Source organism: Vulpes lagopus, chromosome 16 (genome assembly GCF_018345385.1).
Source record: "Vulpes lagopus strain Blue_001 chromosome 16, ASM1834538v1, whole genome shotgun sequence".
In the NCBI taxonomy this organism is placed as follows: domain Eukaryota; kingdom Metazoa; phylum Chordata; class Mammalia; order Carnivora; family Canidae; genus Vulpes; species Vulpes lagopus.
This window is the reverse complement of record NC_054839.1, coordinates 4,449,250-4,471,223: the sequence shown is the minus strand read 5'-3', so window position 1 is coordinate 4,471,223 and position 21,974 is coordinate 4,449,250. Positions and strand designations below refer to the sequence as shown.

The following is a 21,974-nucleotide window of genomic DNA, read 5'->3' as shown; positions in this document are numbered from 1 at the left end:
TAAAATGAAATGCATGATGGTATTTTATTCCTTGAATTATGCAATGCAATGTTTTTAATGTAAATAGTACTGGTCATATACCTATGTATATGGTAACCTGGGTCATATCTATTTTTATGTAAACTCTATTTTGTTCTTGGCAAGAAGTGAAATTGAGGCCTGTGTGCAGGTTGCCGTTGACTTTTGCTCCGGTGAATGCTGAGATCCAGCTTTTTCTTACAAATAAATGGGACCCCATTTTCCAATATACATGTACCGTGTTTTGTTAGGTACAGTCTGGATCATAGCATGTAAAAATAGAAATTTAGGATTTTACTGCAGCTTTGATGTGCATATTTGAACTTTTTAACATTTGTAATTTTGGTGGCAAAGAGACTTTTAGCTTCTGTCGGTTTTGTACGTCTACAGCTGAACCACTACTAGCAGTCATAATGATAATTAGAACTTGTTTAAGAATGAAATTAGCAAGTCTTACCATCATTACATGATTGTACATACGATTTTATAGAAACTCCCACATTTGATTTTTAAGTCCAGTATCTAGGTATATCTAGCCCACTAAAGTCAAGATCTCATTTATTGGACTTTCTGAAAATAAAAGTTACAAAAACAAAAGCAAAAAAGCTGTTCTTTGGTTTAATGTTTCAGTTGTTACGATAGCACTGAAAGACAGTTTCAGGAAGTCTTTATTTTTTCTTCAGTGTAGGAATGTGGGAGTGAAGGAACTCTAGAGCTTTTTCTTACAGAACCTATTTCCACATTTAACAATTAAATGGCTATAAGTGAGAAGTAGCACTTAGGCACATAGAAGAGTAAGAAAAATCTTGCTTTAAAAAAAAAGCCTCTTAAAACTTGCAGGATTTACTTAAAAAAAAAATAAGCTATGAGGTATAATTGTGCTAGGTTGTTTCGAATCGTCTTCAAAAATTAGATGTAATTGAGCTCTGTACATTACATTACATCAGCTTTAACATATTTTGAATATTTTAGCTATATTTATTGGCTTTGTGCAAGCAGCTAGAGTAGAGGAATAATGGGTCAATATTCTTGACTTTAATTTTAAAATCTTTCCAAGGAGATTGGGCTAGAAATACTTTTGCTGCATAACATTCTAAATCACTCTATGTCAGTATTTAGAAAATAAATTCTAGCAAGTATGATTTTTAAGGACACTTTTTCTAAAAATTATTGTTAGTCATGCTTTAAAAAAAAGTTGGTAATGCATATCACAGAAGGTGTATTTTTTTTAGAAGGTGTATTTTTATGTATAAATTCACCATGATTAAAGGATACTTTTCATCTTGTCAATCCTTGATATGTAGAATGACTAAATAGTAATATATTAAAAAGAAAAGAGTTAATACAACAAATGCAGTGTCCTTAGGCATGAGCTTACTTGGCACACCTTAGACTTGTATCAGTCTTTTAAGTTTACAGAGTACCTTTGTGTGTTTTCATGTGATTATTTGGTTTACTACTCATGGAGGGATTTATCAACTTTAGTTGTAAATATGCTGATGAAGTATAAAAGCTTTCAACCTTTTCTTCATCAGTGTTTTGTTCTTATGCTGCTTTTTTTTAAGGGTTTTTAAACAGGTTTTTGTTTTGTTTTTCCCTAAGGCCAGGATTTCAAAAATTGTAAAGTACTTGTTTCCATCCTCACCTTCATTTCTCTTCGGATTAAGGAAGTGTCTTCCTGCAGCAGAAGGGGCTGTGTTTAGGGTTGTAATACATCTTTCTTTCCTCGCTTCTGTATTTGAAATTTCTTAGATGGGTAGAGAGTAGAAGACAAACTCTTGTTATTAGAGGTCCATGAAGCTCATGGCGTCATTTTTTCAAAACATCTAATTTGTGGCCAAAGCAGTCGGTCTTAATAAAATGTGAATGCTTCATAGGTCACACCTTCATTTGGACCCATGTCCTAGTGGGAATAGAACTATGTCTGCCTTGTGTATTAATTTCTGCCTCATCTGCAAGAGCAGCTCTAAGAGATTATGAATGAATTTTAAGTTATTAAGTTAATGCAAATTTGGAAATCGTATAACGATTTTAAATACAGGAAGATACAGTTCATTTAGATCAAAATCATTATTTTGAAAGGGATTATTGGAGGGGAAATGGCAAAAAGGATACTGAGAAGGATATTGCAAACTATGGGGAGAAAGAATTTGTGACAGATGAAAGGTAAAAAATATTAAATGAATAGAAATAGCTGGAAAGGGAATATGACCTCGTTCTTGGATGTAGATCCAGGAAATGATTAACTGAGGAGATTGGCAAAAAGGATACCTAACAGAGCAAAACAATACATTTGTATGCAAGGCGTCTCTAATGGAGAAAGTGACTAGAGCACCTGAATTGCAAATACTTTGACTGTAGAATTGATACTTTTATTAAAATAGTATTTTCCTTTTTGTTACTGGGCAGCTTTCCTGATGAGCTGTAGACACTTGATAATCACCCAAGTTCCAGCTTTGGTAATGTGTCAATTATAGTCTCTTGTTGAGAATTCATACCACCTGATGCTTTTATATTCATTTCTTATTTTTGTAAGATTTGGTTTGAGGTCTGAATAGGTTTGTTTGGTCAAATTACAGAATGAAGGCCATGTTCAATTTTATATAAATTTTCTCTCAATGTCAGTTTAAGGGCAGTTTTTTATTATTGAGTCCCTTTCTTCCTTAAGGTCGGGAAAAAAATAAGGTACTTTTAAACAGGATGTCACAGAAATCACTTAAAATTAGGTCATGATTGAGATATACTGAACTCTTCCACTGACCTCCCCCCTCTCCATTTTTCCTATTATGTTTGACAACAATTAGAGAAGAAGAAAAAAAAACTGTGAAAAACATTCGTTATAATGCTTTCAGATTATCCACTTAGATTTATGTATTTTCATATCACTCAGGTAAAGTTAGAAATGACAGAGCACAGACATCTATTTTTTAAATCAGTAGGGTAGAAAATGAAAAGCACTTCTGTTTATTTATATTACCATATATGCACATCATCTTAGCTAATCAGAAATAATATATTCATTTGTATAGCAGAATAAATACATTCATCCTACTTATAGTTGACATGTTTTTGCCAAATGGCACAAATATACCTCCATTTATATTTTGTATCTTAAAAATGTAGTTTAAAAATAGGACTACATATAAGAGACACTTTTTACAAAAAGTGCCATATACTCATAATGTAACAGGGATGAGTGTGTGTTGTTTAACATAATTTATAACAGTTTCTGTCAGTACAGTGAATACTGAAAAGTCAAGTTGTTTTTGGCATATTCAAGTACATTCAGGATAAAATACGTTAACCCAGTTTCATGATGTAAATCATATTTTTGTTATTTGCCATATTTTATTTGAAGGAGTAATAAAATTTTATAACTCAAATTTGAATGTTACCGTAAACGATGTGCTAGCCATGGCAAGCAAGCATTTACATTTGTTTTTTTTTTACAATAAATTTCTTTTAGAATATACTTTCTATTTTTCTGTACTGACATATGCAATAAATTGATAACATTAAAAGTTTGATTAATGTCTTAAGATAGTTTGTATTCAGTCTTTTTTTTTCCCCAATTTTCTATTGAATTATATGGTAGGACATTAAGGTTTCCTTAAGGGTTAAATAAAATTTCTGAATTCATATGGAAATTAATGAATTTTTATTGTTGTAATGGTAAGGATGATAAGTGGAAGTTAGATTTATATTCTCTTCCTTCATATTATCCCTCCACAGACATTTAATTTAGGCTAATTGTAAGTATTTTCTGTAATATGAACCATTGGTGAATGACTAGGCCCCAAAGCATTTGATTAGCTAAATTAATCTAGGAATGAATAAATTTTAACTGTTCATCGTCCTTTTGCCTTCAGATTCATAAAATGCCTTCTCACAAAACTGGTCTTTTTTTTACTCCCATTACTATGGAGTTGATGGTTTAGTATGATTAAAAATGGCCTGATATTCATTTAGTCTTTAAGAGTCTGTAGCTTGCTTTCCCTGATAAGAAACTCACATGTTTCAAGAGTGTCCGAACCAGTCTGATGATAGGAACTGGATGACAAACCTCAATGGCCCCCTTACAAGGGGAGGTGAAGAGTTCACTTATTGGAGACCACCATTCCGTTGATAGATGTGATGGGAGGTGAGATCTCCCATGTGCTTTACTGAAAGGTTGCCAACCTGAATCTCAAGAAAAAGTTTTTTAAACTACTACTTCTTATTTAAAAAAAAAATTTTTTTTTCACATTCCTATTTCACTCTCCCAACTCTTGCTTTACATTCTTTTACATGCTAAAAGCCATCAACAGTTGGATCAGTTAGAGAATATAAGGAAAAGGGAGGGAAAGACATTTTCTGAATACCTACGAGTGTGAGACCTGATGGTAGAACGTGTTAATGATCACTGGCCCCCCACAACAAACCTTTGAGTACTTTACTCATGAGCAATTTACTTGTTAGGAATGTTACCCAATAAACCACATTTTCCACAAAGCATTTAAATGCTTTTCTGTGGAAGATCTAGAAGTTAACCTTATTAAGACTGCTCATTCTCTTTTTTCAGCCCTTGATAGAAAAGTAAGACCCAAAAAAATATGAGTGTCCATCTTTCTCATGTTGTGAAACAGGTACTTTTGAAATAGATCTTACTGTTTATTTTCCCAGCCTTACCATGCTGGTCCCTGAAATTATTTTATAATAGCGAGCACTTTTATTGAATGCTTGTGACATACCGAGTATTGTTCTGACTCCTTTTTGTCGTTTTTTCTTGATCACAAAGTAGTGAACTGGTTTCTGACTTTGCTGATCTCACTCCTTGATCTTTGTCCTGTTCTAACTTGCCAAAACCACTCCACACCTTTTCCTACCAAAGGGTACTTAGTGACTGCATTTCTCATCAGATCAGAGTCAGACTTCTTGGTCCGTAGGGTCCTTCACAAAGTAAACTTAACCATATTCTCCTAAATGGTGGCGACTCCTCTTCCATGAATCAGATTCCTTTCTCATCTCTGCATTTACTTAAGCCTGGTGCTTTGACCTCTAAATTGAATGTCCTCTCACCTTGCTGAGCTCCCATACCCAGAACCCAAATTCATGGTAGTTCTAGGAATAGTTGCTCCCCTTTCTGAAGATTATGGCACTCACTACCTTTTGTAGTCTGGTACTTGATTATATTCAATTTAGTTCTTCATTATACACACTGTTATTTCCTTTTTGTATGTCTTGGCTTCTATAATAAACCAAGATACGGTAGGCTGCCATTTGGTTTCTTTCTGATTGATACAGCACCTAGCACAGTGCTAAGCACCTTGTAGGTTTTCTGTGTGGAATGTGCTCACTGAAGTTAGTCCACACTTTCCTTCTCTAAGAACGAAGAAGATGCACAGAGGCAATTAATAAAATACTTTTCATATTTCTTAAAGGTTTAGATCTAGAATAGCAACACCTATAAGGGAAGGTAAACACACACACACACCAGCCTGTGATTAAAGTAGAAACATCGAAGGTATCCATGTGATTAAGTCACATCGCTAAGATGTGACCACTAAGCTTGGCATTAACTGGTAGAAGTACAGGGTAAGACAACAAGGGCCACAAAGTTAGCAGGCACATCAGTGGAAGGCCAAAGAACCCCTTGTCATGGGGTTTCTTCTCTGGTTGATAGTGATTATGTCCCAGTTTTGTTATCTTCCATTACATTTTTAACCATGTACCTGTAATTCCCCTTTTAAAATTTTATCATGATCCCTATTATCATTTTTTAAACCAGTAAGATATGCACTTAATGAGGCATATTGGGTTTTTTTGTGTGGCCTTTATTCCCAGGGCATATACCTTGAGGTAAACACAAGTTCAAGGCTCCTCTATTGTATTCATGTAGACCTGTAAATATGGGATGGACTGGGTTAAGGTAGAGCCCAGGGGGAAGCTCAGAATCTTGGGAGATAGTTGGTAAACAATTGTAATTCTCAAATAAAAGCAGACCTGAAGATGAATGATAAGTGATGTAGTATTGCTAAAGCCTTTCCCAGTCTTTTACTATATTTCACCATTATCTGTTATTTGGACTTCTGCATTTTCATCAGTAACATTGTAAATTACAGACACACAGGCATCAAGCACACAGTGTCATCCAGTAGACTAAACTTTGTAAGGATGGACACAGTTCTCATTTCTCCTCATTGCCTTGGACACATAGCTGGGATTTAGAAAATAGTAGATGGATGAAAAATGTTCTTTAGATATAGCAAATACTCCATTATATGATGATATAGATGGAAAATATATGTAAATACCTTTGCACTCCAGAGACTTTATCTGAAGAGCAGAAAACCCTGGAACTTTGAGTAGTTTGTTCGTATCCCTGTGTCATCTCAGAAGTTCGTAAAGGCTGAAGTATTCACTGAAGTTAATCTAGGTATTGCTGTTAAGATGATTATAAAGGTTATAGCCCAGCATAAGTGATGTTATTATAATTCAAACAAGAATGGTTAGTTTACATGACATACTTCTTTACTAAGAATACCAGATAGGGTATATAGCTAATAATGTTTTATACAAAATAGAAGCTTTTCTTGAGCGATTTAAACATTTTCATATAGTCTTGGAGAATTGTAGGTTCTGGACACTGTTCCTATAGTTCTGAATAGAACTCTCTTGTGAAGACCAGTTTTTCTCAGTTTGACATCATATTTGGTATATGTGTTTTGCACACCTTAACTATTTGTCTTACATTTTCTATGGGGGAGCTAATCTAAAATATAAACCATTTGTGTTCTAATAGTATAACTTGTTTCCCTTATGTAATAAGAATAATCGTTGCTTGGAGCCTAAAATTTAAGAAAATATATTAATGAGTAACTCATTGCCCTTTAATTCTTATTTATTATGAGTAGAACTGGAAGAAAAGCTGAGGGCAAATCTGCCTGAGGAGTAGTTCATAAGAAGGACTTTTAGCAAAGTGTTCTTATCTCCTACTAAGCTTTTGGAAAATGCAGAGGAGGAATGATCCTGGCATGTGAGAATAGTACACATCCAGATTATAACGTGGCTCAGAAAATAGCCTTATTATTATTATTTTTTTTTTCCTTTCCTCAAGATTAGAGAGCCCTATGGCATCTTGTTGAATTCCCCCTTCCTACTTAAATCTCTCATGTCTTCCTCTGGAGTTACTAGTCTTTCAATTCTGTATCCCCCTTTCTTTATTTTCCATCCATCCTTTCATTATATTGTTGTTAACAATCACAGACTTACAGAAAAGATGAATTTATAGTAAAAGAATCTTTAATGAAGCATTTAAAAGTAAATTCCCAAGCTAATGGCCCATCATGTATGAATATTTTAATGGGTTTAGCTAAACACATTCTCCTGCATACATACTCAATGCAACCATTAAAACCAAGAAAATAACACAAGTAGATTATTATACCTAATTCTCAGATCCCATTCATATTTTGCCAGTTATACCAATATCCTTTATGGAAGAAGGATCTCCCTCAATGAAATGCTAGCAAATTGAATCCAGCAAAATACAAAAGGACTATGGACCAAGACCAAGTGATCTTTATCGCAGGAATGCAAGTTTAGTTTACAATCTGAATTAATGCAATACACTATGCATATTAATCTGCTTGGGCCACTATAACAGAACCCAGACTTGTGGTTTAAACAACAAAGATTTACTTTGTCACCATTTTGGAGGCTAGGAATTCATGATCAAGAAGCCAGCAAATTTGGTTTCTGGTAAGAGCTCTCCTCCTGGCTTACAGATGGCCTCCTTGTTGATGTATCCTCACAAGGCCTTTCTTCTGTGAGTAGATGGAGAAAGATCTCTTCCTCTTCTTGTGAGGACACCAGTTATCAAGGTCATGATTATGATCTTGGTTTACTTTATCCCATTAAGGTGTTTGTTTGTTTTTTTTAAGGGAGGTGGAGGAGCCGAGGGAGAGGGAGAGCGAGAATGCTAAGCAGGCTCCATGCCCAGCACAGAGCCTGACATGGGGCATGATCCCAGGACCCTGAGATCATGACGTGAGCTGAAATCAAGCATCAGACACTCAAATGACTGAGCTACCAGGTACCCCATTAACTTTATCCCTTAATGCAGTCACACCTGGGGTAGGGCTCCAACATAGAAATATTTGGAGGACATAATTCAGTTTATAACACTGTGTGAAAAGAAGAAAGCATTTGACAGTATACAACACACCTTCTTGATGGAAAACACTCAGTAAACTAGAAATAGAAGGAAACTTAGGCCCATAATGAGTATTTACAAAATACTTGCAGCTAGCATCATGTTTGAAGGTGAAAGACTGGAAACCTTCCTCCAGATCAGGAACAAGACAAGGGCGTATACTCTTGCCACTTCTATTTAACATTATTCTGGAGGTTTTATGCAGACCAATTAGGCAAGAAAATAAAAAGTAGCCAGATCAGAAAGGAAGAAGTAACTATACCTATTTATAGATGAAATGATTTGTATATAGAAAATCCTAAAATCAGAACTAATCCCAATAAAATCAGAACTAATAAATGTGTTCAGCATGGTTTCAGGATTCAAGATCAAGGTACAAAAATCAATTTTATATCTGTGCACTATTAATAAATAACCCAAACATGATAATGTAGTGGGTTGGATTGTGTATCCCCTGCCAAAATTGATTTTTGACATAAGTTCCAAGATAATTTGGTATTGAAAGGGCAATCTTTTCAACAAACAGATGTGTCACTGGATACCCACATGCAAATGAATAATTTGGATTCCTACATGACACCATATAAAAAGTAAGTCAAAATGTAACAAACACTTAGAAGAAAACATAGCCCTAATCTTTGTGAGCTTGGATTAGGTAGGCAATGGTTTCTTAGCTATGACACTGAAACACAAGTGGCAAAAGAAAAAACTAGATAAATTGAGCTTGATTTAAAAGAAAAAAAAATTAAAGTCTGCCTGAACATTATAAAGAACATGAAAAAACAACCAACACAATGATAGAAAATATGTAGATATCACATGACTGATAAGGGACTTTTTCTAGAATATGCAAACATCTACAACTCAACAATATAAAGACAACCCCATTTAAAAATGGAAAAAGGGGGATCCCTGGGTGACACAGCGGTATAGCTCCTGCCTTTGGCCCGGGGCGCGATCCTAGAGACCCGGGATCAAGTCCCACGTCGGGCTCCCGGTGCATGGAGCCTGCTTCTCCCTCTGCCTGTGTCTCTGCCTCTCTCTCTCTCTCTCTCTCTCTCTCTCTCTCTTTCTGTGACTATCATAAATAAATAAATAAATAAAAATACCTTTAAAAATGGACAAAGGATTTGAATACATTCTCCAGAAGAATACAGGTGGCCAATAAGCACATAAAAAGATGCTCAATGTCATTAGTGATAAGGGAAATATGAATCACAACTACAATAAGATAGTACATCACACCCACTAGGATGGACATAATCAAAGATGACAGCAAGCATCAGCAAGAATGTGGAGAAATTTTGAATGCTTACATTACTTGTGGGAATGTAAAATGGAGAAGACACTTTGGAAAATAGTCTAGCAGTTTCACAGAAGGTTAAGAATGGAGTTAGCATATGATCCAGGGGTTCTACTCCTGGGTATATAGCCAAGAGAACTGAAAATATGTATTCACAGAAAAACTTTGATTGTACATGATTGCTCATAGAAGCATTCATTGTTCATAATAACAAAAAAGTGGAACCAATCCAAATATGTGTTAAGTGATAATTTAATAAATAAAATGTGATGTATCCATACAGTGAATATGCTGTTGTTCTGCAATAAAAGGAAATGAAATACTGTTAGATGCTATAACATGAAGGAACCTTAAAAACATTATGTAAAATGAAAGAAGCTAGTCACAAAAGACTATATACAGTTGACTCCTGAATAATGCAGGTTTGAACTACAGTGACAAAGTTCCACTTATACACAAAATTTCAAAATGTAAATACAGTATAATGCTGTATATGTATTTTCTCTTATGATTTTCTTAACACCTTTCTTCTCTAGCTTTACTGTAAGAAAGAATACAGTATATAATACATATAAAGTACAAAATCTGTGTTAACTGCCATCTGTAAGGTTTTTGGTCAGCTATAGGCTATTAGTAATTAAGTTTTTGGGGAGTCCAAAGTCATACATGAATTTTTTTTAGACTTTATTTATTTATTCACAAAAGATACATACAGAGAGAGAGAGGCAGAGACACAGGCAGAGGGAAAAGCAGGCTCCACACAGGGAGCCCGACATGGGACTTGATCCCGGGTCTCCAGGATCACACCCTGGGCCGAAGGTGACGCTAAACTGCTGAGCCACCCCGGCTGCCCCATACATGAATTTTCAGCTGCATAGTGAGTCAGCATGCCTAACCCCCATTGTTGAAGGTTTAAGTGGACTATATGATTGCATTCATTTACAGTGTCCAAAGTAGGCAGCTCTGTTGAGACAAGAAGTAGATTAATGACCGAAGGGATATGAGGAGTGACTGCTGATGGACGGAGTTTCTTTTTGGGGTGGTGAAAATGTTCTAAAATAGATTATTATCTATCTCTACCTCAACTATGTGAAAATGCTGCAAATCATTGAATTGCCCCTCTTAATGGGTGAGTAGTGTTGCATGTAAATTATATCTCAATAAGGCTGTTACAATGGGTGAGACCATTTAGGGATATTTTAATTAAAAAATCTTGGATTCAGATGATAATGTTGGATCTGGAGAGGAGTGGATGGATTCAAGATATACTTGGGATGTGGCTGATGGGGAGGAGTGGAGAAGAATACAGAATTATTAGTTCTGTGTCTCTGCCTTTAATGCCTGGATGATGGGGAGAGCACAAGAAGGTTTTGACAGAAATGCTAGTTTAGGTTAATTTTATGATGAGTTTGAAGTGCTATAGAACAAAATAATGAACATTTCTCATTCTTTTAACTCCCCAGCACCCTCCCTTGCTTTGGCAGTTCTAGCTGAACTGGGCTCCCAATGTGGGGTACTCCTCTCACAGCAAAGATACAGGTTTCTGTGTGGGATCCAGACTTTGGGTCCAGACTTCGAGGTGGAGGGTAGTGACATGGAAAAGAAAGGCCGTGGAAAACCCACACCAATGTAGGCAGTGGCAGAGAGCAGCAGCCAGATGTGGATTTCAGAGCCTCTGGCGCCTTTGGTTCTAGACGTAGTTTCCCAGAGATAGGAGTGTAAATGGTGGTGCAAGCTGAAAGATCTGTGCCAGTGGCAATAGCAGTGGTAGTTTCATGGGCCCAATTCTGCATCATGATTAGGAGAGATATATAGATCTAGAGCCTCCAAGCATGATTCCTTGGTTCTTTACAAAGATTCTAGAAGTTACCCCAAATCTGTTCAGTGAAATCTTTTTCTATTTAATTAGCTAGAGATGATTTTTATCACTTGTACCTAAGAGAAACCTGAAGGATATGATATCCAAGATGGCATTAGATTTTGGGAAAGAGATCTAAAGATAGTCACTGAGGTAGTCATTAGTGATACCATAAAGATGGATAGTGTGCAACAATGGGAATGTACTTAATGCACTGAACCATATATTGAAAAAACAGATAAAGTGGTAAATTTCATGTATGTTTTACAGAAGTAACAAAAAGGGAGAAAGTTGAGGAAAAGAGTCTGAAAGGACAGGCGGAACCTAGGACCTAGTATGAGGAGCTTGAACATTTAAAGTTAGGAGGAGGGATCCCTGGGTGGCGCAGTGGTTTGGCGCCTGCCTTTGGCCCAGGGCGCGATCCTGGAGACCCGGGATCGAATCCCACATCGGGCTCCCGGTGCATGGAGCCTGCTTCTCCTTCTGCCTGTGTCTCTGCCTCTCTCTCTCTCTCTCTCTGTGACTATCATAAATAAATAATAAAATATATATATATATATATTTATATATAAATATAAATATATATATATATATATATAAAGTTAGGAGAAGAGAAGATATCCCTGGAAGAGAAAGAGAAGGATGTTTTCGTCACCTCTTGGTAGAGTAGCTGGCACTTGCTAGTTTTAGAACAAGGTTTGTTCAAAATGTGAATGAATGAATGAGCTTAATGCTCAGCTAGAGAGCTTTGGAGGTTGCTGAGTATTGATTGCTTATGCAAATACACATGGGTTATAAAAGTTGGTGTATCGTATCATGGTGAAAAAGATTAGCAAATTGGTGTCACAGCCCAGAACAGCCTTTTTTATTACAGTGCAGAGTTCGCAGGAACTGAAGACAGACAGGGGTACGCTCAGCCCAGCACCACTGACCCTGTATGTTGTGAGAGGCAGCACAGCACCTCTGAGACACTTAACAGTCATGACCCGTCAGATCCCTGGGTGGCGCAGCGGTTTAGCGCCTGCCTTTGGCCCAGGGCGCAATCCTGGAGACCCGGGATCAAATCCCATGTCGGGCTCCTGGTGCATGGAGCCTGCTTCTCCCTCTGCCTATGTCTCTGCCTCTCTCTCTCTCTCTCTGTGTGTGTGACTATCATTAAAAAACAAACAAACAAACAAACAAAAAAACAGTCATGACCCGTCACACATGCTTGCATTCAATGTATTGTCAGTCTATTAAGATGTATTCATGAATTTAGGTTGTTATTAACAAACTTCATTACAGTTGGATCACCACAGCTTTATTTAATTAGTAACGCCAGCTCCTTTCCGTTGACAATAAAAATGTCAGAGTTAATTTTTATGTTTCTTTTTCTCCTTTGCTGGATACTTAGAGGTGGCAGAAATGAACATATTCAGATAAAGTGTAAGAGAGACATGGTGGCATTTACATTTAGATGTTCTGTTACCTTGAAATTGTTTTATTTTGAAGTATAACCAATCCTTGAGAAAGAGCAGATCAAGGCAGTACTGGCTCTGCTGCCATCGTAGTGGGAGAGCAGGGGAGGCGGGGAGGCTGGTTGGTCCAGAAAAACTATGTCCGGCCTTGTATCTGGATCCATTCACTTCTCTATGTGTATTTCAGTACTACTCTTGTTGGATCTTTGTAAGACAGTTTGGAAATCATTTAGTGCAAATCTTTGATTTCTTTTTTAAGATTTTTTGACTGTTCTAAATCATTTGCATTTCTCTACACATTGAAATCAGCATGTTACTTTATAAAAAAAAAAGTCTGCAAATTGACGAGCTGTTTATTAATTTGGGTCAAATTAATATCCTAAAATATGCATCTTTAGGCCTTAAGTTCTCTCAGTATCTTTTTTAAATTTATAATTTATCTTCAAGTAACACTTTGGTTTTTCCATCTCTTGCCTTTGTGCTTTTTTTGTCAAATATTTTGCCTCTATATAGCTTACATATTTATTATTATTTTGTCATAAGTTAGTTGCCTTTCTTTGTAGTAAAAATCATATAACAAAATTTACTATCTTAATAATTTTTAAGTGAACAGTACAGTAGTGATAGCTGTATGCACCTTGTGTGTCAGATCTCTAGAACATTTTTATCTTATAGAACTGGAACTCTATACTCACTGAATGACTCTCTTTTTCCCCCTTCCCTAGCCCCTGACAAATGTCATTCTACTTTTTGTTCCTATGAACTTAACTACTTCAAATACCTCATGTAAGTGGAAGCAGGCAATATTGATCTTTTTGGGATTGACCTGTTTCACTTAGCACAATGTCCTCAAGGTTCATCCGTGCTGCAACTCATGACCGGCTCTCCTTTTATTTTAAAGCTGTATTCCATTGTATGTATATATCACATTTTCTTTATCCAGTCACCAGTCAGTGGACATTTAGTTTCCACATCTTGGCTATTATGAATAATGTTTCAGTGAACATAAGTGTGCAAATATCTTTTTGAGATCCCATTTTCAATCATACTGGATATGTAGTAGGAAGTGAGATTTGCTGGATCATATAGTACCTCTATTTTTAATTTTTGAGGAACCTTCATACTGTTTTCCAATAGCAGCTACAGTATTTTACATTCCTACCAACAGAGTACAAGGGTACCACTTTTTCCATATCCTTGCCAACACTTTATTTTCTGCTTTTTTTTTTTTTTTGTCATTATAAGTGACCATCATATTAGTTGTGAAGTGGTATCTCATTGTGGTTTTGATTTGCATCTCCCTGATGATTAGTGATGTTGAGCATCTTTTTCTTGTGCTTGCTGACCTTGTGTATATCTTCTTTGGAGAAATGTCTATTCAAGTCTTTTGCCCATTTTTAAGTCAGTTTTTTTTGGGGGGGGGTTGCTGCTGTTGTTGCTAGTTGTAGTTCTTTATATATCCTGAATATTACTGCCTTATTTGATATATTATTTGCAGTATTTTTTCATTCTTTAGATTGCTTCTACATTTTGCTGTTTCCTTGGCTATGCAAAAGTTTTTAAGGTTGGTATATTCCCAATTGTCTATTTCTGCTTTTTATACTTATTCCTTTGGTGCCATGTCTAAGAAATCACTGTGAAATCCAACATCACGAGATTTTTTCCTGTATGCTTTTTGTTCTACAGGTTTATAGTTTCAGGTATTAAGTTTAAGTCTTTAATCTATTTCAAGCTAGTTTCTGTATATGGTATTAATGGAAAGGTCCCACTTTATTCTTTTGAAGGTGGATATCCAGTTTTCCCAGCACCATTTGTTGAAGAGAGAGTATCCTTTCCCCGTTGTGCAGCTCTGGCAACCTGGTCAAAGATCATTTAATCATCTACATGGCTATGCATTTTTTTTCTGTCTATTCTATTCCCTTGGTCTGTGTATTTAGTTTTGTTTTGTTTTTAAGACTTTATTTATTTATTCATGAGAGACAGAGAGAGAGAAAGGCAGAGGCACAGGCAGAGGGAGAAGCAAGCTCCATGCAGGGAGCCTGACCTGGGACTCGATTCCAGGTCTCCAGGATCACGCCCTGGGCTGAAAGCAGTGCTAAATCGGTGAGCCATGCGGGCTGCCCTGTGTATCTAGTTTTGTATCAGAAACATGCTGTTTTAATTATCATAACATTATACTATGTTTTGAAATCAAAAAGTGTGAAGATGTTAGTTTTGTTTCGTTTTGTTTTTCTGTTAGGATTGTTATGGCTATTTGCAGTCCTTTGAAATTCTATATGAATTTTACTATGATTATTTCTATTTTTGCAAAAAAATGCCATCGACACTTTGAAAGGGATTGCATTAAATCTGTAGTTCACTTAGAGCATGTTATAGACATTTTAACAATACTAAATCTTCCAATCCATGAACACAGTGTATTTTTATTTATTTCTGTCTTGTTTGATTACTTTCAGCAATGTTTTGTAGTTTTCAGCATACAAGTCTTTTGCCTACTTGGTTAAGTTTATTCCTGATTATTTTATTCTTTTTAAATGCTATCGTAGATGGGATTGTATCTAAAATTTCCTTCAAGTTGTTCATTGTTACTAGACAGAAGCACAACTGATTTTTGTGTTGATTTATATTGTACAGCTTTGCTGAATTTATTAGTTCTAATAGTTTTTTTTTTTAAATTGAATCCTGTCTTCTACATATAAGATCATGTCATTTGTAAACAGAGATGGTTTTATTACTTCCTCTTCAATTTTGGTTGCCTTTTATTTCTTGCCTAATTGCTCTGGCTAGGACTTCCTATATAGTTTTAAATAAAAGTGTCAAGAATGGGCATTCTGCCCTTATTGCTAACCTTAGAAGGAAAGCTGTCAGTTTTTCACCATTAAGTATGATGTCAGATGTGGGCTTTTAATATATGGCTTTTATTATGTTGAGTTAATATTCTTCTAGTTTAGTTTGTTAAGTGTTATACCATGAAAGAGTGTGCGGTTTTGTTAAATGCCAACAAAAGCAGACCCTAGCGTGACCATTTTGATCAAAGAATCAATGAATGAAGCTTCTTTCTGGCCTGCTCTGGGGTCAGATGGACTCACATCTATGCTCTCACTTAGCAGATTGACTTCTGCTGTGCTTGGATTTAGTTCATAATTGGTGCCATCAGAGATGCCCTCAGCTCCACTACTCAGCTCTCGAGCTGTCCATGGGGCAGGTTATCTGAGAGGGGAATGTAGGAAAAGGAAGGAGGACATGATGAGTATCTTCAGTACAAGTATATTTCTTTTAGAATGTATGAATTCTAGGAAGATTTGTTGGCAATTATATTTAAAAACCATAAGAATTTAATTTTCAGTAAAATTATTGAAGAATTGGGACATTTTAGTATAGAGATAGCTAGAATAGCAGTTTTATTTGGTGTCAGTGTATGAACAATGGACTGTTTCATTTTTCAAGGTTAATAGGAATGAAATTTAAGTGGTTGTTAAGATCCTGTGCTGACAAGGGTAGGAGAAAGTGTAGCTGCAGGATTAAGAATTGTTACATTTTTGGAGACCAAATTGCATCTATGTATTGAAATTGAAGATTTGTTTCATTACTTTTAACCCAGTGTTTTCACTTTGGGGAGCCTATCCCTAAAATATAAGTAGATGAAGGCATGTGTAAAAGTATAATGTAGCATTTTTGGAGTAGCCAGAATAAACAAGCAAGCAAGCAAATAAAAAACCTACAGAACAGCTTGAAACTCCATCAGTGGGAAATAATAAATTATAGAAGGAACTAACTCTTTTTTTTGATCTGCAGAAATACTCATGATATATTACTGAAACAAATAAGTTGCAGTGCAATGTGAATAGTAATAGTCTCTTAGGAGGCCTATACATATGTAAGAAGGTTCCGACAACCTTCTTTTTTTTAGATTTATTTATTTATTAGAGAGAGAGAGAGAGAGCAAATATATGTGAACAGGGGGGTAGGGGCAAAAGGAAAGAATCTCAAGTAGATGCCCCACTGAACATGATGCCTGACTTGGGGCTTGATCTCAGAACCCTGAGATCATGACCTGAGCCAGATTCAAGAGTCAACTGCTTAACTGACTGAGGCACACAGGCACCCCCTTTTCCAACAGTCTTTATGTTTCTTATAAAACCTAAATTGTTATACAGACAAGGTCATTCTACATAATAACCAACCTTAATTCATTAAATCTGATTAATTGGCATGCATCACATTTGCCATACTGAAGTATAATAAATTACCAGAAATCTAATGTATTGTTAATCTAAGTTATGCTGATAAGATTCCGATATAAAAATTTCCATAGGTAGACAAGTGCACATTTAGATATACACTAGCCTAAATTCTTGATTATATAGATGTGGCCAAATTAAAGACATGTGGCCTACACAATGGGTACTATTTACTGCATTCTTTCCGTGTATGGAGCGTCTATGATACATCTGTCATTGTACTATTTTGGTTCTATAAAGGCAAGCAAAACAGACTCAGCTTCTGCCTTCATGGAGTTTGGGGAGATAAACAATTAACAGGCAAATAAAGAAATATATGCACATGCAATACAAATACACAGTAAGTGTTATATTCGGAAAGAATAGAATTCCCTGAAAAAGAATTGACTGTCTTCTACTTGGAAACAGGAAACATCATATGTTGTTTTTATTTCTTTTTTGTTGTTGTTCTTTTAAGACTTTAAGTAATCTCTACACCCAATGTGGCCCTCAAACCCACCATCCCGAGGTCAAGAGTCACACACTCTGTGGACTCAGCTGCCTCTGTTTCTCTAAATCAAACTAACCTGCCTCAGCCTCCCTGACCTGTCTGGCTACATCATCACTCTAGGTGATTGAATGGAGAATGGTTCTGGTGGAATCTGGGAATGGTTGCTGGTCGAAGAGCCATCAGACTGACCTGGAGCAGTGCTTCTGATTTTCAGTATATTATGACAACTGCTGAAGTGCTTGCTGTCTAGGCCTGTGTTGGGTGATTCTAATCCTGAGTTCACTGTAAAGCAGTGTCACTCTTTCCATACCAGGCTCAGTCAGGAGATCATGTCCCATGGCTTTTAAGGACACAATTTGTCTCTGGTGCCCACACCCACACAGGCACCTGTTAGAGGCCCTACACGATGGGAGACATGGGTGTCCCTCCTTGGTGGAAGCTACCCCCTTGTCTTTCCAGTCTGTATTCTGAATGTATATCTATTAGAAACTGACATAAATGCTATGTAGTTTGAAAATCCACATCAAAAGAGCATGTGGTGGGCACAGACCCTGAAGGATTAGAGTGGAAAACAGCTGATCTGCCTTTTGGAAGGAAGGATAGAAGCAAGAGACACATCATTAAAGCTGGCACAGTTGTTTAGCTGGATTGTTTTCATACCAAAAACTCCATTGCAATTTCAGTGCTATATACAAGAAATAATGGCTAAATGAAAAATCTGCTTTTTATATGATGATCAGCTTTGTGTCATTTTACTTTTGAGAAAAAGGATAATTACGCACATAGACAAAGACTGAGGTGACATCTTCAACATTTGCTTTTCCTAGAACTTGTAAATAGAAAAAAGTGCTTGATCTTTTGTTTCATTTTGGGGAGGTTACAAAATGTTCATGCCTACTGAGATGTTGAAATAACAGTAAAATGAGTAAGCATTCACTTGTCACTTAGAGTCAGAATTTTGGCATAAATTTTTTTAGAAACTTTTTTTTTTTAAAGATTTTATTTATGTATACATGAGAGACACAGAAAGAGAGGCAGAGACACAGGCAGAGGGAGAAGCAGGCTCCATGCAGGGAGCCTGATGTGGGATTCGATCCTGGGACTCCGGGATGACGCCCTGAGTCAAAGGCAGATGCTCAACCGCTGAGCCACCCAGCATCCCAATTTGGGCATATTTTGCTTCACCTGTGTCAATCTGCTACATCCATCAAGTATCTATTCTTTTATGTTGAACTACTGTAAAGTAAGTTACAGTGTGATGACACTTTACCCATTAATACTTCAGTGTGCATCACCTAAGAATGAGGATGTCCCCCTGCATAAGCACATTATCAATATTAAACCTATAATGATGAACAATAAAGCAGCCAATTCATATTCAGCTCCCCTCATTCTCTCCCCATATGTCTTTGAAGCTTTTTTTTGTTTTTGTTTTTTAACCGGGATCTTCATCTGGTTGTACATTGCATTTGGGGTTTATGTTTTGTATTAGAAAAGAAACTATAATAGATTAAAAATATGCAAATTCACCTTTAAAAAGTAGGATGGTCCATTGGACAAGAATAACAAATCCAAAGGAAAATAGTTATTCAGAGTAGTGGTCAAGCACCAGGGCTGAGACAGTAGAGTTCAGATTGACAGTACATGTCCTGATTTGTCCTGACCAAGGACACAGTGACCTAGAGAGTGTGGGTATTTAGAGCAGATGTGTCCTTATAGAGGATGTGGATTTCTTTTGCTAACATGGGTAGATAACAGTTACTATGAAATAATCCAACTAGGGATCCCTGGGTGGCGCAGCGGTTTGGCGCCTGCCTTTGGCCCAGGGCGCGATCCTGGAGACCCGGGATCGAATCCCACATCGGGCTCCCGAAGCAAGAGGGAGCTTGCTTCTCCCTCTGCCTGTGTCTCTGCCTCTCTCTGTGACTATCATAAATAAATAAAAATTAAAAAAAAAAAAGAAAGAATCCAACTAATGTGTTTCTAAATTTGCTTCACTACTGTGTTTGCAAATGAATCAGCATATTTGAGGAAGTTGCAGCTCACTGAACACAGTGTGTAGTTTTATTTCACATTGTAAATAAATTAGCATTTATTGTTAAAAAAGAATTTAGAAAAAAAAATATATATGTGTGTGTCTTTGACCCTGGTTCGTAAATCCCTTGAGATATCCTAGATGATAGCAGTGTCTTCTGTTCTAATTAGGTGACTCTTGGTAGGCTCCTGCATGGAGCTGATCACCAAGAAAACCAATTCATGATTAGAAGCTTGGGATTTTCAGCACCCTATCATCTCCCTTCTCCAGAGAGGAGAGAGGGTCTGGAAATGGAGTTAATGATCCATAGTACCCAAGGAAGCTTTCATAAAAATCCTAGGAGCATTGGATTTGGAGAGCCTCTGGGTTGGTGAGAGCATAGAGGTGCTGGGAGAGTGGTGTTCTTGAGGAGGGCATGGATACTCCACACCCCCTCCCACTTACCTTGCTATGTGCACCCCCTTCATCTGGATATTTTTGTATCCTTTATCATATTCTTCTATAACAAACTGCTAAGTAGTAAGTAGACTCTTGTCCTGAATTCTGTGAGCTGCTCTAACAAATTAGTCAAACCAGAGGCGGGATGGTAAGGACCTCTGATTTAGAGTGTCTCCATCTGAAGCACATGTGACACCCTCAACTTATCATTGGCGTCTGAAGTGAGGTGGAGGCAATCTGAAGTGACTGAGCCCTTAACCTGTGGGATCTGATCCTGTCTCCAGGTAGATGGTGTCAGAACTGGGGTAAATTGTAGGACACCTGTCTGGTTTTGTGGAGAATCACTGATGGGGGAGAACACCCATATATCTGATGTTAGAAGTGTTGTGAGTATGGTAACTACGTGACAGTAAAAGAGATGCATAGGAGGATGACAGAGATTTTCTTTACGAGCATATTTGAGAAAATTTGCCAATCAGCAAGCAAGAACTATGTGTCTATCTGTAGCTTTATTTCATAGTGCAAACAAGTTAACGTGTGCTTTTTTTCTAAGGTAATTTTTTAAAGCGCTTTAACATTGTCCATGGTTCTTCACTAATCAGGGAAATGGAAATCAAAACGACAATGACATATCAGTTCACATCCATTAGGATGGTGACTATCAAGAAATAGGAAGTAGCACTTGTTGGCAGGGATGTGGGGGAATTGGAACCACTTTGCACTGTTGGTGGGAATGCAAACTGGTGCAGCCACTGTGGAAAACATTATGGAGGTTCTTCAAAAGATTAAAAATAGAAATACCATCTGATTTAGCAATTCTACTTCTGTGTATATTTATCCAAAGGAATCGAAAATGGGACCTCCAAGAACTATTTGCACAAGAACATTCTAACAGTATTCAGTAGTTCAAATGTGGAAGCAATCCAAGTTGATCATCATCCCTCACTGATGGATGAGTGGATAAACAAAATGTGGTATTGCATTAGACAGAGTTCTTCCCAGAAACAACAGAATAAGTGTATATATGCACGTTATAATACTAATGCATATATTCTAATGCAAATCCAAAGGCCTAAGAACCCAGAGAGCTGATGCTGACAGTTCCAGTCTGAAAGTTAGCAGACTCCAGACCCCAGAAGAGCCCATTTCAGTTCAAGTCTGAAGACAGGAAAAGACCTATATTCCAGCCCTGCAGTCAAGCAGGTGCAATTCCCTCTTATTTGGAATAAGTAGTTTTGTTCGGGCCATCAACAGAGTGAACAGGGACACACACATTAATCATAGACATATATACCCACAATGAAATGTTATCTGGCCTTGAAAAGGAAGGAGATTCTGATATAAGCCATAACATGGGTGAACCATGAGGATACTATGCTCAATGAAATAAGCTAGTCACAAAAAGACAAATACTATATGGTTCCACTTATCTGAGTATCTAGAATAGTCAACATCATAGAGACCAAATGAAGAATGATGGTTATCAGGTATGGGGCAGAGTAGTTGTTAGTTTAACGAGAATAGAGGTTCAGTTTTGCAAGATGAAAAAGTTTTGGAGATGGTGGGTGGCAGCAGTTCCACAACAGTGAGAGATGGTTTTATTTTGTAGGTTTTTTTAACACCATAAAAAACAATCTAGGGCCAGAGGGCGTTATAGGCAAAGGACAGTTGTGGGAACCAAAATACCTTTCTCTATACTGAATGGAGTATTGCACACACTTTGCCACCTTCTGGAGCCTGAGATGATGTGTCAGTTTTCTTTGTGATGCAAAACCCAAGACATGCAGAAGTTTCCCAAAGTGAAATAGGTTTCCTTGTCTGAGTTGGGGTGAAAATGATAAATTCAAAAATCAACTATGTTAAAGAGAAATCAAAGAGTGCCTTTATAAAGGGTCAGGTGGTAAATTTTATGTTATTTGTATTTTAATGCAATTTTATAA

The 21,974-nt window shown here is 36.7% G+C and overlaps 1 protein-coding gene across 1 annotated transcript in view; it reads left to right on the top strand.

Moving 5' to 3' along the window:
- Positions 1–10,364: 10,364 nt before the first annotated feature.
- The window catches only part of TNFSF13B (TNF superfamily member 13b), a 51,684-nt gene continuing 40,074 nt past the window's right edge, over positions 10,365–21,974 (top strand). The window contains exon 1 of the mRNA XM_041731147.1: positions 10,365–10,644. The gene's annotated coding sequence lies outside the window, so the exon portion shown is untranslated. The remainder of the gene's footprint in view (positions 10,645–21,974) is intronic.